Consider the following 16,405-nt stretch of genomic DNA (forward strand, 5'->3'; position numbering starts at 1 on the left):
TCCTGCCTTGACTGCATAACTAGACCAGACGTCTCTTCATTGGCGTCCATTCACATCATCACCATCATTGCAATCTTATGTGTTGGGAGTCTCAGACGCCATAAAATATTACAACTTTGGACATATTTGTAAACAGTATATAGATAACTTCTTGTTTGTTCTCAGGTGAAGTCTGTGGGGGGGCTCTCAAGTTTCACATGAGTAACTTCGCGTAATGAGAGATGAGACAGACGCAGAGAAAGGAATTGCACTCACAGCTGGGGTCCGTGTTCTTGTCTTTAGGTTCTCACTTTTCAAGCAGGGGTAGTGCAGAACAACTGAATATCACAACAAACATTACATATATCTTGTCAGCTTATGATTCTTAAAAATTTTCCCCACCTTGAGTCAGGTGGGGGTGCATTGTTGTTGTAACTTATTGTAAGTTTTATCCCACTGATTGATCTGGCTGCCTCTTACTATTTCCCACTGACACCATGCTCTTCTCTCACTGATAGACACACTTACTGCAATGACACACGCGCCCCTGTAGGAATTCACGGGTCGATGTAACAATATATATGTCAGAGCTCTCCATTTACTAATGTCCCTCACTGCTTCCTTTTACAGTTTAGAACATGATCAAACAAGACAGGGCAGGAAAGTGGGATAGCATGGAGAGTAAATGTGGGTTCGGGGGCAGTTAAAATGTGCTTCTCTGGTAAAAAGGGGATTGGGGTTTGCATCGGTATCTCTGATCCCATGCCGGCCCCTGGGGAGCAGGCGTGGCTGCTGCTCAGGGGGGCTCAGGTTTTGTCAATGGGCATCAATCTCTCTTGTCTGTCAGCCCTATAACTCCCAACCCCTGACCCTGTCCCACCCCCTCATGGTCTGGGTTACAAGGCTTCTGGGATAGGGATTGCCTGTCAGAGAGGTCCAGCTGAGAGACACTGGAGACAGTAATCTGGCCTGTGATGCCACTGTGTCTCAAGAGGATGGAGCTCATATTGCTTTGGTATTAAGAAAGCCACATCCACATTGAAGTCTTTCTGCTCCATCCACTTCTCTCTTATCTATTATTTGAACGCTTCGACGTGCATCCTCTTGTGCTATCTCCTATCTCCTATCTTTTGGTCAAATCAGTCTTCCTTCCTTCCTCAGCCTTCGAAGTACAAAGTGTTTTCATCTATCTCTCTTCTAACGAATGAGCCGCCTGTCAGTGGGCTGGTAGAGGATAATGTGGTTGAACAAAGAGCATTGCTTGTTCTCTGCAAATCCACTGGGGCGGTCAGAGAGGAGAGACCAGACTCTTGGGACTGTGGTGTGAAGATGTGCAGGGTGCACTGAGACAGGCTTGAGTGAACCTGACAAACCACTTGTAGTACCTCATAGCATCTGTCCAAACTACAAATCCTGCTTGGCTACCGAATCCTCTCTGTCGCTTAAAAGATAAGATTAACACTGCACAGTGTATTCCCTCATTCTCTGCACTGCTGTATTCATCTTTTTCTTTCAACCAGTATATTTTGGGGCATTGGTTTGAAGATATTGACTTTTCTTTTCTTGGGATGAGGTATTGGGGGCAAACAGAAGGCAGGCAGGGGTTACTGAGGTGAGAGGAGGGAGGTGCTGAGGCACTCCAGCTGTGGTGCTCCTCAAGGTTCTCCCCTTTATCTTTGTCACTCTATGCCTTACCCCCACCCTTCACTATCTCTCTCTCCATCACTCACTGTCCCTTATCCATCAGCGTCCTGCAGGTTTCTGATTAAAGAGAATATCTCTTTAATGCCCCTTTCAACTGGCAACCCCCCCCCCCCCCCCCCGCGTTCTCTTCCCCTTTTACTCCATCTTGTCCTGTCCTCTCTTTCATTTCTCCTCCCCTCCCGTGTGAGGCAGCCTGGCTCACTTCCATCAGCTTGTCTGTGGAATCTGCGAACTGAGTCTCGGTATGCACTCTGCATGCTCAAACTAAATGCTTTTCCATTCTCCTTTAGTACATGTCTCTCTTTATCGTTCCATGGATTAAAAAATAAATAAATCTTGTCTTTAGCATTGCTTTTCTACAAAACAGGTGGCAAGCTTTGGTACATGAATGAACTGACTGAATGGACCGTTTTGTTCACCAGCTGCAAGAAAAAAGGAAAATAAAAGAAAAATCCAACAAAAATGTTTGCTTAGTGGTACAGTTTTTCCTGTTCTTCAGTAGAATTTCAACCAAACTCCTCAGTCAGCTGCTCTTCAGGACAATACACCTGGTTAAAGCAGCCCTTTGTCCCTGCTGGCCAGTGATCAGTGAGATGCAGCTGACATCAGCGCCACCATAGCACTTAACCAGAGATGCAAATCAAAGGCACGGGGAACCTGTATGGTGGTGCGATTTACCCACAGACCACTCTCTGAAACTGGAGGCCCTACCCTCATCCAGGGACCCTCAACCATCATCATATCATCAGTAGCAGCTTTGATGCTCCATTCAGTTGATAGCCTATTGTCACCGCTCCCCATTCACCAGCACCTGGGTTGGGTGGCACCGTCAAGCTTTTTTGTTTTGTTTTGTTTCTGTGTTATCCAAACAAATGCATGACCTTATTCAGGGGTCTGGAGATCTGAGCAGAAAAGGGAACAAAAATAAAAGTTCACAGACCCCCCCCACACACACATTCTAGACATCTTCAAAACATTGGTGTATTAAAGGATTGTGTTGGGACAACTTGCACTGGACTGCTCGTAGTGGTGTAGCACTTAACAGCTGAGCAGGGGAGTCTTGGGCAGCAGTGGGTAAGACATGCTGGCACCATCACCTTGAGAGACGCCAAGCCCGGTCTTGTCAGCTGTGTGAATGTATCCTCAGATGCCAGCCAGCATGTCCCCTGGGTGCCTTCTCACTTCTGTGGCCGTGGTTGAAGGAGGGGTTGTTAGGGGACAGAGTCTTCCTTCATCACCTCAATGCAGGGATGGGATCAGCGCCCAATCACTGTGCCCAGCCAAGTCAATGCTTCAGCTGAGCCACAGAGCTCTGGGCAGAGAAGATAGGAGACTCTGGACCCGCTGGCTGCAGTACAACTGTCAGAAAATTACCCTGTAATTGCAGGACCAGCTCAAGTAAACAAATGGAGAGAGCTGTGATACATTAATCCATACATGTCACCGGTGCCCGTCCAAATTCATTCATCATATCGCTGCGTTCCTAAATTAGTTTAGCTCTGGAAGACTGCTGTGTGGAAGCGATAATAATAACAATAATGGAGGTTTTTCTGTTTGCGCTCATGTTGGTCTTTCCGAAAATAGTGTGTGAGCGCGAGAGGCGGGGAGAAGCAGAGACAAGGCTGGTGGTTCAACCTGGTGTCTTTGATGCGCCGTTGTTCCGCTGGCTGCACCTCTCTTCTCTGTGCAACTTTGTGGTTTGGCCGCGGCTCCACGACTCTCCTCACAGTCCTCTGGTCCAACTCCACCACCGCAGGTGAACTTCTTTAGCTCATGTCAATATTAGTTTAGGATTATTTCTAGAGGTCCAGTAGGATAAAATCACTGTAGAGATTACAGAGCTGACACAAAATAATGAGGGAGAATCTGAGGAACCGTGGAAGAACCATTAATGAATATTTATTATTTGCATAACAAACACAGATGATTTAACTCAGGTATACTGTGGGCGGCTAAATTTGGGTACAGCCACACGGTGTCCTGGGTAACCTCAGCCTAGAATAGCTTGCGATGAAGACAGAAGTCACAGTGGTGTGTTAGGCTCCTTTGCTTCCACATGAGGATGGGAGTTATGAGAAAGGAGAAGACGGAATTAAACCCTTGCACCCAGGAATGATCCCTGATAAAAGGCTTCACATCTACTCAGCAATAACAGACAAATGGAATTTGGCTTGAATCTTCACGAGAGCAGAGACTGGGAAGCCTAGGTGCTCACCGTGGTCAGGTCATTCAGACATGTACCAAAGCCAAATGGTTTGCTCATTCGATCCTGGTGTACTTTATGGAAAAGTAGAGAAGTAATTGTAATAATGTGCAACACAGGAGATGAGCTGTACTCTCATGATCTCTGAAACACTCCCAGGTGGGTTATTGTCCTGGCCGGCCATGAGTTTGACCAAGACTTTCTGATTGCTTTGTAGCGGTCGGTGATTATTCATGCAGAGCGACAATATGGTTAATGCATTAAAGCCAGACTGTCTGTATGCTGTTATGTCTCCTGTGTTTTACATGAATAGATGAGGTGATTCTATACTCTCTCAGTCGATCTGTATTAGATTAGATTAGACCAAAGCTTACCAAAGAAATTCAGGTTGTAATATTTTGAGCGCTTTGAGATGTTTGTTGATGTGATTTAGCGCTTTACAAATAAAATTTAATTGAATTGAATATGACTAAGTTACTTTAGCTCAGGGATGTTTGATTCCTCGACAGTACAGTTACAGTAGTTTAAAAAGAAATGTTTTTCCCTCAGCTTATAGTGTGTGTTTGTGTGTGTGCGTACGTGTAAAACCTTATCAGAACCTCTGAACTATGCCAACAATTTAGATTTTTATCAGTTTTCTTTGTGTCTTCCACGTACCCATCATTTTGAGCCTTTTGTTTTAAATGTTTATACCATTTTTTGGCATATCGTTCAGTTTTGACAAATTACACTTTATTCTTGTTCACTCACTTATGCTTACACATTTTAAACAAATGGTCTTTGAATTATTTAATGTCAAGGTAGCCAGTAAAGGCAGTTCTGCACTTTAAACCTGAACAAGTTTGATTTAGGAAAGTTATTACAATTCAATAATTTAAGTAAAGTCAATAAAGTGTTTAGTAGTGTGTCCATTAATGCCAAAAGCAAAAAAAGTACCTATTTGAGAAGGAATAACTGACAGCAAAGATCATTTTTGTGCTTAAACTCAGTGGAAGGTGATTCTCAGCGTACATTGGCATGTTCTTGCAATATAAGTTGCACAACCTTTGCACTTGCACTTTTGTCTTCACCACAAGTTCTGTAAAACAGTTACACGGATCATAGTGCTTTTATCTTTTAGTTTTAGATTAGTGGTCATTATGCCCGTTGTCTGACAATAAGTAGAGGAAATCGATGCATTTCCTTGGAGTGTGTGTGTGTGTGTGTGTGTGTGTGTGTGTGTGTGTGTGTGTGTGTGTGTGTGTGTGTGTGTGTGTGTGTGTGTGTGTGTGTGTGTGTGTGTGTGTGTGTGTGTGTGTGTGTGTGTGTGTGCGTGCGTGCACTATCTCATTAAAGAGCTGTGGCGGCTCCTTTCTGGTTTAACACTCCTCTTGCACTGTTCAAGAAAAGGGTGGAAAGTCCATAAGAAGAATTTGGAAACTACGACCACAACCAGCCAATGCACAGGACACTTATTCATAGACCTTCTCTCTCTCTCTCTCTCTCTCTCTCTCTCTCTCTCTCTCTCTCTCTCTCTCTCTCTCTCTCTCTCTCTCTCTCTCTTTTACACACACACTCATACACTTTTGGGGTAGGGAACAGTAGTGGCAGTAGCAGTAAATTGGTACAGGCATCCGTCAGAAGCCCCATGAGTCACCCACTGGAAAACATACAGCTCTCCAAAGCCAGAGTAGATATCCATCAAAAGTGATTGCGGCCAGTGTGAGCTCCTGCAAAAACACAGTCGGATATATACACACAATTATGTCCATGTACTCACAAGCACATGCTTCCCTGCACATAACCATCACATACTATAGTCATGCAAGAAGCACTCACCAGAGTTTATTCATTTGGCAACACAGTGGAGGGATAACAAGAGGCACTGGGGGCCATGTAAAACTATGGCAAAGGCCTTGATAAAAGTTTCAACTACAACAATCTTGACTTGTAAGGTCACCTGACAATGTAAACACTGACTCATGAGTCAGAATCAAATCACTCTCCTGACTCTTTGATATTTCTCTAAGCCAGTAATTGAGAAGCCACACTGAGAAAACATGAATCATTCCCACTGATCAGACACATTACTGCTGATGCAAGGTATGTGCTCCAGGTACATATAGAAGTTAAAAGAAAATTTAGATCTGCTTTCTTTTCTGAAATCGTCATTCTTCTGACTTGCCTTTATAATATGGATGTTATGCTTTTTACACATTACTCACAGACCCTACTTTAATGAAACATAAGTAAACACAAAGAGAAGCCCATGTACTGTTGTTTCTCAGAGGACCAGGGATTCCGTAAGACTAAATCACATTCTTCTGTTATTGTCACTCACTGCTAACTTTGTCACACTGTGTGCAACATTCTCGCTCAAGCAATATGTTACATAAAATATTTCACAACGTGGAATTTCAATTGAAAAGCATGTCACAATATGACACGGAAATGCACCACGCAGCTAAATTTGTAATTCTAGCTGATGTTAGTGAGTCATCTTTCCCATTTCCTTTTTTCCCCTCTGTCATGCTGTAGGCTCCAACTTAAAATACAAAAGAATCCTTCGCTGTGTTGTACTGTCAAGCGGTATATAGATTCCTGAGACGTCAGACATTCTGGTATCGGCGGGGGCCGGTGGCTGCTGCCTGTGCCTCACACATGACCTCCTCAAGGTCAGCAGGTCAGATCCTGTGATAATCCTGTCCCCATAGCTGCATGGTGTGCACACGTTTGTCTTCTCCTTGTGTCAGGGAGGTTAAAGTTGTTGCCTGCATGTTTGCACCCCCTGCATGTGTATTTTTCAGGTATAAACGGTCGCTTTGCTTTTCTCATGATGTATTCAGGTTTTGACGCACAGATTTAGAAAATGAAATAAAATCACTCAATGCAATATTTGCCAGATAGCCTCTTATCTCACTTCCACGCTTGTGCGGTTCACGCGCATGCTCCATGGGCGTCGGAGTGTGTTCATGTGTGCACATGGACTTGCGCTCCAGTTTCTGTGTGTGCACAGGCATGGGTGTGCAATTCGTCCCAGAGGAGGTCAATAAGCCCACACCTGCAGGAGATCTGCGGAGAGCATCACCGACATGTGGAGAAGCACAAGAACAGAGAGAGAGAGGGAGAGAGGGAAGATGAAACGGAGAACAGAGGGTTTCTCACTCCGCCTCCAGACATTGTTATTTCAAGCTTTTCTCATCATATTGAAGAAGAAGGGGAACAATGCGCAACACACATGATCGGTTGGAGCGTTGACTGAGAGCGGCACAGTCAGTTCTTTCAGCGAGCAGAAGAAAAGAAAAATCAAAGGGTAGAGGCGAGGAGAAGGAGGGAAGGCGTGAAAGATATAGACGGCGGGGGAGATAAAGTACTTTATCCACAAGGCTTCACAAAGCTCCACTCCTCCTCTACTACTTCTACACGAGTCTGATACGAAACATGCTTCGACATGACACAAGCTAGAGGCAACTTTTTTGTAGTGTTTCTTGGGCTTTTCTGCGTCTTCTTTATTTCTTCTTCTCGCATTTTCCTGCTGTGTCTCAGCTTGATATAAATAAGATGCATCAAGGCACACGAAAACGAATTACTCTATTATTAAAAACAAAACAAAAAAGAAAGCAGTCTTTACTATTTTATAATTCATACAATTTTTGGTTATTATATTGGAGTGGAAATACTTGAGACCCCTTTCCCCCAAACCCCAGCCCTCCCCTTGTCCACACACGGACTATCTGCCCCTCTCCAGTTGTTAGGAAGGAATGCCTCTCCTGTATATCTAATGGCAGTTTGGATGATTGATCAGGTGGCAGAGAGACTAGAGTCATGCTATAGTCTAGCGTCTGTGTTGAGCATGTACACATTTGTGCATGCATGTGCAGTAGGCATGTCACATACACATGTGTACCACCAGCATTTGTGTGTGCGCGTGTGCGTGTGCGTGTGCGTGTGTGTGTGTGTGCCCCGCCTGTTTGCACATGTAAATTCCTTGTACGTACATGTGTGTTAGTGAGTCTTCACGGCGATGGAGACACCAGGACACTTGGCACCACACTGACGTGACCCAACACTCGACCCTGCAGGACGCCAGCGACAGTCTGACATGAAAGATGAAGCACTGAAGGCACCGCGGACAAGAAGGGAGAAAATATACCCTCCCTCACTGTTGCTCTGAAAAAATGTCTTTGCTCTCATTTACACAAGTCGCGCTGTCCGATAGAAGGCTCTTATACGCAAATCGATTTTTACAGTCGAATGCAATATTTCTTCCTGACAAGAGTGACCTCTCTGAACCTTGACAGCTCTCACAGGGAGGGAACAGAGGCTATAGACAACTTCAGACACTTGTGTAACAAACTACATGAAGAAACATGATATCTGTGTGCGCTCCCCTCTTGGGAAGCCGTCCAATGTTGAGGCATTTTGAAGCTTCTGCTCTCACTGAAATACTGTACGCTCATGTGTACATAGAGCTTCCCAACCGCCAAGCTCTTTCCTTTCTCCTTAACCTCTCCGTGCCTTTTATTTCACAGGGTTTCTTTTTGGCAGCGTTTGATTAGTCCTTGAATAAACTTCAATAGGTTTGGTGATCTTGGAATGAAGCCAGCGGGGCTCATCTGGCTTTTACTTCCATCGACGGGGGAACAAGTGAGCCAGTTTTGTTTTTTTTATCAGACTTGCATTCTGATGTTATTTGACCAACAGGCATATGAAGATATTTCAGTTACAAGAGATACAGTACACTTGTTGTATACAAGGAAATTATTGGCCCTGTTTTGTTGGGTTTTTTTTTTTTAGCTGACATAAGACACGCACAAGACAGAATTGTGTTAAATAAGTTACACTGAATAGTTTCGGTACATATGGTGTCTACATGTCTCTTTCTTTCTATTATATCTACAATTGACCCACTCAGCCCTGTTATTTATGAACTTTAGGGTGGTGAATTTAAACCATCTTGCCAATTTAAGGGTCCATCAACTGAAGAACTGGTAGTTAGAGAGTAAAGCTTTATGACTCAGGAGCATCCCACCAACAAACACACACCTAATGAGAGCCCACGGCTCTCTCATTGGCTGGATTGGGGGAAGCCTTTGACGAAAGTTTTTGCTTCAGGACATCATGACAGACCGGCAGTCGCAGAAGCCTAAAATCTGGATGTCTGCTAAGCGTGTCAGCCCCTCTGGCTCAACTTTCTACCATCTCTGTCATGCAAATACTGAAGACAGAAAGAGACATCGAGGCCATAAGGCAGTTATGTGAAAGAAACTATATCTTCAATATTGTTTTCAAAACCGCAACAAACAAACAAACCACACCCCATCCCACCCCCACCAACACAAAAATAACATTTATAAATCTGTTTTACCCTGTCAGTAAATCTGCCGTGGTGCAGATCAGTGTTCCTGTGTGGCATGTTCACCTGTCTCTTCATGCCTCACATCTATCCATCAACGTTTAAAGATAGCTCCGCCTGTGTTGAGCAGAGTAAAAGTATAAGGAGAAAACTTCAGCTACACAATAACAGGCAAAGGTACATCGAATATGGATATTGAGGCTGTTTTTTATTTATTTTTTTGGGTGCTTTCAGGATGCTGAAAAAAAAGTGAAAGATAGAAGCTGCACAGGCTCAAAAAAGCTCCGGACCCCTCACCTCAACTGCGCCACACTTTCCTCTGTTGCTACCCTGTTTAGTTTTCCAATTTGCTCCCCAACCACCTCCCAACTGACCCAGGCTCCCTGCAGCAAAGGGGAAGTGTGGAAACTGAATCAATCAGCTGCTCTTCCTCGAGGTTGCCTTCTGTTTGTGGAGGAGGATCCCAGCGAAGCCGGTCCGGTCTGCACTAACACTGCTGCTCTGTATAGTCAAACAGTCAGGGAAGAGCTCCCACAGTCAGATATAGCTTTTATATGTTTACTTTGGGTAGATAAAAATCATCTGGCAGTCAAGAAAGGCTGCATGTCCTGCAGAGCATAGAAAGACGTGTGCAGTCATAACTAATATAAGATCAAGGTTCAGCATTATATTCACTCTGTAAACATAAAAATGGAAAAAGTAACGTTTTCTGAATTTTCCGGTCACTGCCTGGGCAAACGTTATTGAAACAATTATTACCATAAGTGATCATCTGTTCAGAGGGCCCGCACAGTAGTGTAGTGGTTAGTACTCTCATCTCACAGCAAGACCATCCCTGGTTTGAGTCCAGGCTTGATGTCTTGGAAAGGACTTGCATGTTCTTCTCTGGGTACTCCAGTTTCCTCCCACATTGTAAAAATGTATGTGTGTGTCTAATCTAATCAGAATTATCTTGATAATGTTGACAAAAGAGTAAAGGATCATCTTATGATGTGTTGCTTTATCTACAGTCAAAAACATCAAGACGATCTATATTCATTTTAAAAAAAAAATAAAAAAACTAAGACAATAATAAACCAAGACGATTTGAAAGAATGTAAAAGGCAGAACTTGTTAAAAGTAATGTTTTTGCTTAGTTAGTTGGCTTCCTCGATGCACACTAGCAACATACTTCTCCAGACATACAACCAGAAGAATGACTTTAGTAAAACAAAGACTCAGCAGCATCCAGCAGAGCCTCATTTTATGACTGGTTATCTTGCGCCATCTGTAGGTCGAAGAGGGACGCTGTGTGGATATTGATCAAAAACCTGTTCATTAAGAGGCTGCGTGCTACTTTTTCAAATCAAAGACTCTCACTGTGAGCAAAAAATAAAAAATAAAAAAACAAATATAACAACCCCACAGTTAAGATGAGCCAACAGGCCTCGCAAGAAGGAGCTTAATATCGTGTCGCTGCGCGGCAGCAGAAGTGAATCAGTGCAAATATGAGTTGTGTGTACTCCCTGTGTCTCTGTCTGTCTGTCTTTCCACTCATCTGTCAATATCCTGTATTCACGCTGGTCTCTTCCTGGCCTTTGCGCCACTTCCACCCTCAATAATTCACAGCAAGATTTCATTTTTTCCTAAAACATTTCCCACTGAAATTGGAAAGTTGCACCCAACTGAACATAAACACAGAGCTGCCAATAAAACAAAGATTCCTGTGAGAACGCTGAGGCCAACACTTTGTTTTTGTGTGCTTCATTCAGCTGTAAAGTTCCATATGTCTGCGTTTATTTTTTCCCCCACTATGAATAATTTGGATAGGCTTTCTGCGTTAATGACTGAAAGGAGGGAATGACAAGAAAGAGAGAAGTGAAACAGTCAGGACATGAATGAGTTTATTATTTATTTATTTTGTCTTATTAATAATTTGCTCAGTTCCTCTGCTAATATAGTTTCTTGGTCTTGGTCTCTCCTCTGAAAGAAGTCTTTCTTAAGCCCTTTAAAGGCTACTCAACGAAAGGCAGACTGAAATATCTAGATTTTTTTGTATTGAATTAATATTAGTTAGACATTTAGAAAAAGTCCTTATTGTCAGTACATATTAAGAATATTTTATGTAGTATGTAGGGCAGTTTGGTGCCATGATCAATACTTTTACCAGGTTTGGTTCGGCGTTTTGAAGGCGTTTCTGTGTGGAGTTTGCATGTTTTGGAGCTAAATCAGGTGAAATGGTCAAATGGTTGGTATGACAAAGGAAAAAATGGCCAAAATTGGCTTAAACTAAATTGAATCAGTTAAAATAGGCTTAAAAGTTTAAAATGGATAAATTATTTAAAATTGTAGTCAGGAAGCAACATGAATGTACGTTACGTGATTCATTTATAAGCTGTGTGACCTTTTATGATTAAATGTGTTTTGTGGCTCCAGATCGAATTTTATTTGATGGAAAATGACAAAAATGAAAAGGTTACAGACCCCCGTACGAGCGTTAAGTAGCTGCGATCAGCTCCAGGACCACATGACCCGAGTTTGGATAAAACTGGACAGAAGGGATGAATATGGTTTCTATACTTACTTTTCATACAACAATTAAATCGCCTGTGATTGTGGAAGTTACCAAATATGCTGTAGGAACTTGCACCATGAAGGGTTACTGATGTGTTGGTGCGTTCTCTCCTTTCTCTCGCTTCCCCAACCGAGTCTCCATTATTTCCCTGCATCCATGCCAAAGAAGCAGCTTAATAAAACCATCACTCATGAGGGCTCATTGAGGAGGCCAGCAGCTTTGATAAGTGCTGGGAAAACTTCTCATTGTGAGGGAGGCAAGGTCGAAGATTTTCATTGTGGGAAATATGTTTGCAGTTTTATAAAACCTCGTAGAGCCCTTCAAGAAAACAAAATTTCATATAATATCCCCATTGCTGGGCATGAACATAGTGGTTGTCTAATTAGTACCAACATGTGCAGCCATATTTAACGTGCACAACAAGTTAACGCAACATTGGGTGGTCTCAGCATAAAGCCATCATAATCATAACATTAAATCTACACCATATACACTCGATATAAACCTTCAAGTTTGCCATGGATTTTTAATGAAAATTTGTTTATAGGCGCTTGACTTCTTTACTTATGCACAGTTCAGAATCTCTTCTTAAACTTGCGACAAAATAAATGCAGCCGGTTCAGTTCCGTCTATTGCCATAACTGCAAAATGGGAAGTCGAGCCACCTGCACCTGCTCCTCTCACCCTGTCACACTCTCCTCAGCTCAGCTTCATATTAAAATTCCTCTGTGAGAAAGGAAATCAAAGACTGTAAGCCAATCTTGAAGTCTGGTGTGATTAGGTACAGGTATAGAGTGGCTGATTATCACTGACACCAGGCCCATGTGTTTCTGCGGCTCAAGGCAGGAACTGAAGCGTTTGAGACTGTTCAGTTTAATTCTATGAAAGCAAAGAAAGTCACGGTTGTGTGGAACTTCACTGTACGTACAGGAGTTATTGGTCTGAGTGTTTTATAAGCTTCTGACCTGTGATCACACGATATTGCTTTCACCTTTCATAGCAGATTATCGGATTGGTTGTTGATGACAGAAATTAAGCTGACTTTAATAATCACTCCAAACGGTTTCAGAATTTTTGAGTACGAAACACTAAACAGATTGTTAACCAGAGACAACCACAGTGAGTGCGGCTTTTATAAAAAAAAAAAAATTATTGAGGCTATAATTCAAATAGAGTCAACAACAGAAGTTTGACAAATCTGGATTTCTGCTCCAGTACTAAGATGCAAAGGTCAAATGTTGGCATCCAGATAATAAAATCATGGGTCTGTTTACCTAGGATCAATAGTTCAGGTTGTTGATCCTTGGTACCAAAACATTTCATGTTTCCTGCACCGTATTGAATGTATTCCACAAAGGTACAGAGTTTCAAACCAGGTACCACTAATGTGTGCTTAATGTGGCCAGTGAGTCCATACACAACGTATGAATCACTTGTGATGGCGTGTTGGACGGACGCCAAAGTCTTGATGAACACAGGATGTATAGGGTCTTAATCTTGTTAGTGGGATCCAGTGTTAATCAACTCCGTTAGCGGAGGGATTGGGTTTTTGTGGTGCCACATGGGTTCACAGTACCTACATGAGAGCTGATTACTCTGAAGGCAACAGGGATCAGAAAACTTAACTGATGAGGTAAAAGAATCGATTACAAGGTAGAAACATGTTTGAGTAGAATGTTAAGAGGCCTACAGTGTGAGTTCCCACACTTATAATAGGTCAATTCAGCTTAAACCGCTCGAAAACAGCTTCAAATGTAGGTTTGTATTAATAGAATTAATCTGCTGGGCAGTATGCTATTGGATTACTGTTAAATAACATTTTTTCCCCAAAAATATGCATTCTCTTTGCTTGTGCGTAACTATAATGGTAAAGAAAATCCCACATTGTTTAAACTTCAAGTTTGGGTTGCACAACTTTAGATTCTGGTTAAACAGCAGGCCGCCGTTTCACATTAAATATCAGAATGAATTAAATTTGACATATGCAGTTACATAGGAAGAGGCGAGAGGAAACTGTCTGTATTTATGGTGTTGAGGCGACCAGCGGCGGTGGGACGGTGGTTAGAACAGGAAAGAAGGACTGATGTGGGGAGGAGGGAGGGGATGGAAGAAGAGCTTAAAGCAAAGGGGACATTGTTAGTTTTCCTAGAATCCCGCAGAGTTGTGAGACAGCTTCGGCTCCATCAACATTTAGAAATGTGTGTGTGTGTGTGTGTGTGTGTGTGCAGGCAGTGCTGGCTTTTCCATGCAGTGGACATAAGCTGTCAACAGAGAACTTCTCACCTTGTTCCCAGTCCGTTCTAATTGATTTAAGAGGTGTTGACTCCATTCTGAATTACGCGTTCAACCTGAATGAAGCATTTCAGACTGCATGTCTTGTTTAATGTATGTATGAATTGCAACATTACATTTTACCAGTGTATGTCGCAGTGAGCAATATTGCATGCAGGAGTCGACTTCACATACGTTGGCGTCACTGCAAATGAGGTGGAAAGGACTTTCTGGCTGTCATCTCTAAAACATGTGTGAGGTGAATAAGGTGATTGTTCGAGCATGTCATAGATTTAAAAACATTATAAAAGCCTGGTTTTGGTTTTAATGGACATTAACAGACTTTCATTGATTCTCATTCATAAAACAAAGAATTGAATATTTCTAGAGACGGTCCTATTGGTGTCCATAGTCTGGTTGTTAGGCAGCAGTTTGTCGAACACAGTGAAATAAAGTAATGTGCGAATCTGGAACTTAGGACACTGGAATTGGGATGTGCTGCAGGAAAGCAGCCAGGATGTGGTACTTTTGCTCAGTCGGGGCTTCCTCATGCTGTCATCTCTGAATGGAGTTGAATGGAGAAACTGCAGGGATTCTACACAGTGGCACCACTGCTGCCTGTTGGGTGAGTGGCTGCGCTGCCATCCATCACATCAACATCTCTGCCTTTTATGGTCTCAGACATAGGTTAAGTGAGCAAGAAAGAAAGAATGACAGACAGCGAAGATTTATACTTCCTCTGTGTTTTCTCTCAAACTTCTCCTCGGCATATGAGGGTAGTGTTTGGTTACCTGGTGACAAGCCGTGTTAGTCTAACAGGAGTAAATGTCCTGAACCTCCTCCACATTTCTCTTGGGGCACGCTTAATAATATAGACCCCTTTTTGTTAAAGCATCATTTAATAAATGCCTCAGTCTCTCCTGTGTGTGTGTGTGTGGGTTTTTTTTTTTTTTTTAATGGGTCGCAGTTCCTCTGATGGTGCGAGCCCACTTGGGTCTTTTATATGTATATACACCAAGTTACATTAGACAGAGGTTTGTTACTTCGCTGTTCACAGTGCACAAATTCACAACCACCACTCGCTTGGTTTTTAGATATTTATACCCCATGTTGGAATATTAACATCCTCCTTATGCCTACATACACACACACTCACAGAAGAAGAGTAACATAGATGAGTATATCAACATCCTCTGCTTGTGAAAAGCCACATGTCCTGCCAAAGTCCCCAGTTTCATTTGCAGGCTGAAGCTTTTTCTATATAGTTTGTATGTTTTCCCTGGAATTTCACCAGGAACTTGAAACCCCCACAATAAACGGATATGCATGTTAAGTTGACTGGTACTATTAGGTTATCCCTGTGAGTGTATGCATGAGTAAACTTGTTTCTGTGTCAGCCCTGTGATTAACTGGCAACTTTTCAGATTTCTTTTTTAGCCTTCTCTCTTCAGACTGCCACTATATTTGTCATTTCCTTTTCAGTTTAAACTCACACTTTAACATCACATACATCCTACTGGTGACCACGCTCCACTTTCTTAGCTTATAGATAATTATGTTAAGTTTGGCTCAGAGGAGGACACAGGATTGGAGACACCGTGTTCTGTTGGTGGAACAGAGGTTTGACAAGAATAAACAAAACTCCAAACTAAAGCTCTGCGATAATTACAGATTCACTGGAAAGCAGGACAGAGGAAAAGAGACTGAGGCAGTAGAGAAGAAGACGCCCCATATATACTCTGCAGTCAACAGGTGAATACAATCACATACTCAGGCACAGGTGACACACATCAGGGCAGGAAACAACAATCAGACACAAGGAGAGGAAGTCAACTAGAGAAATCTTATAAGAACCACAACAAACTATATGTGAACAATGCCAGATTACTTTGAATGAGTTTGAAAAGATCACTTTCTGTGTGAGTAAAGGTCCTGATCCAGAGTATGTCACAATATGAAGAAGTACTGCCGCATATCATTTTCCTGTCTTGTTTTTAGTGTATCAAAGAGGTCTAAAAAAAAAAAAAATCAATACAGTCATGGTTATATATTTTTGAGAAAGGAGCTTTTATATATTAGTACAACAGGTTCATTAAGTTCATTCTGATATCATACTGGCCTTGTACTAATGCTTTTGGCTCAATATGGGCTGTGGCCAGGACATTCTCAATATATCATGCCAGTAAGTTGAATATTAGGCTGATTTACAATCACAGCATATCAGAAGGATCACCACAATGCAAAGAGCACAACACAAATACACAAATAAAAAAAAAACCACGACAGAGATTTTATTTGTGTTGCGGTTAATGTTATTTATGGAAAATCTTTGCAGAGTATTTTATAACAACAAGTGCTT

This window comes from Lipophrys pholis, assembly GCF_963383615.2.
Source record: "Lipophrys pholis genome assembly, chromosome: 19".
Lineage (NCBI taxonomy): Eukaryota > Metazoa > Chordata > Actinopteri > Blenniiformes > Blenniidae > Lipophrys > Lipophrys pholis.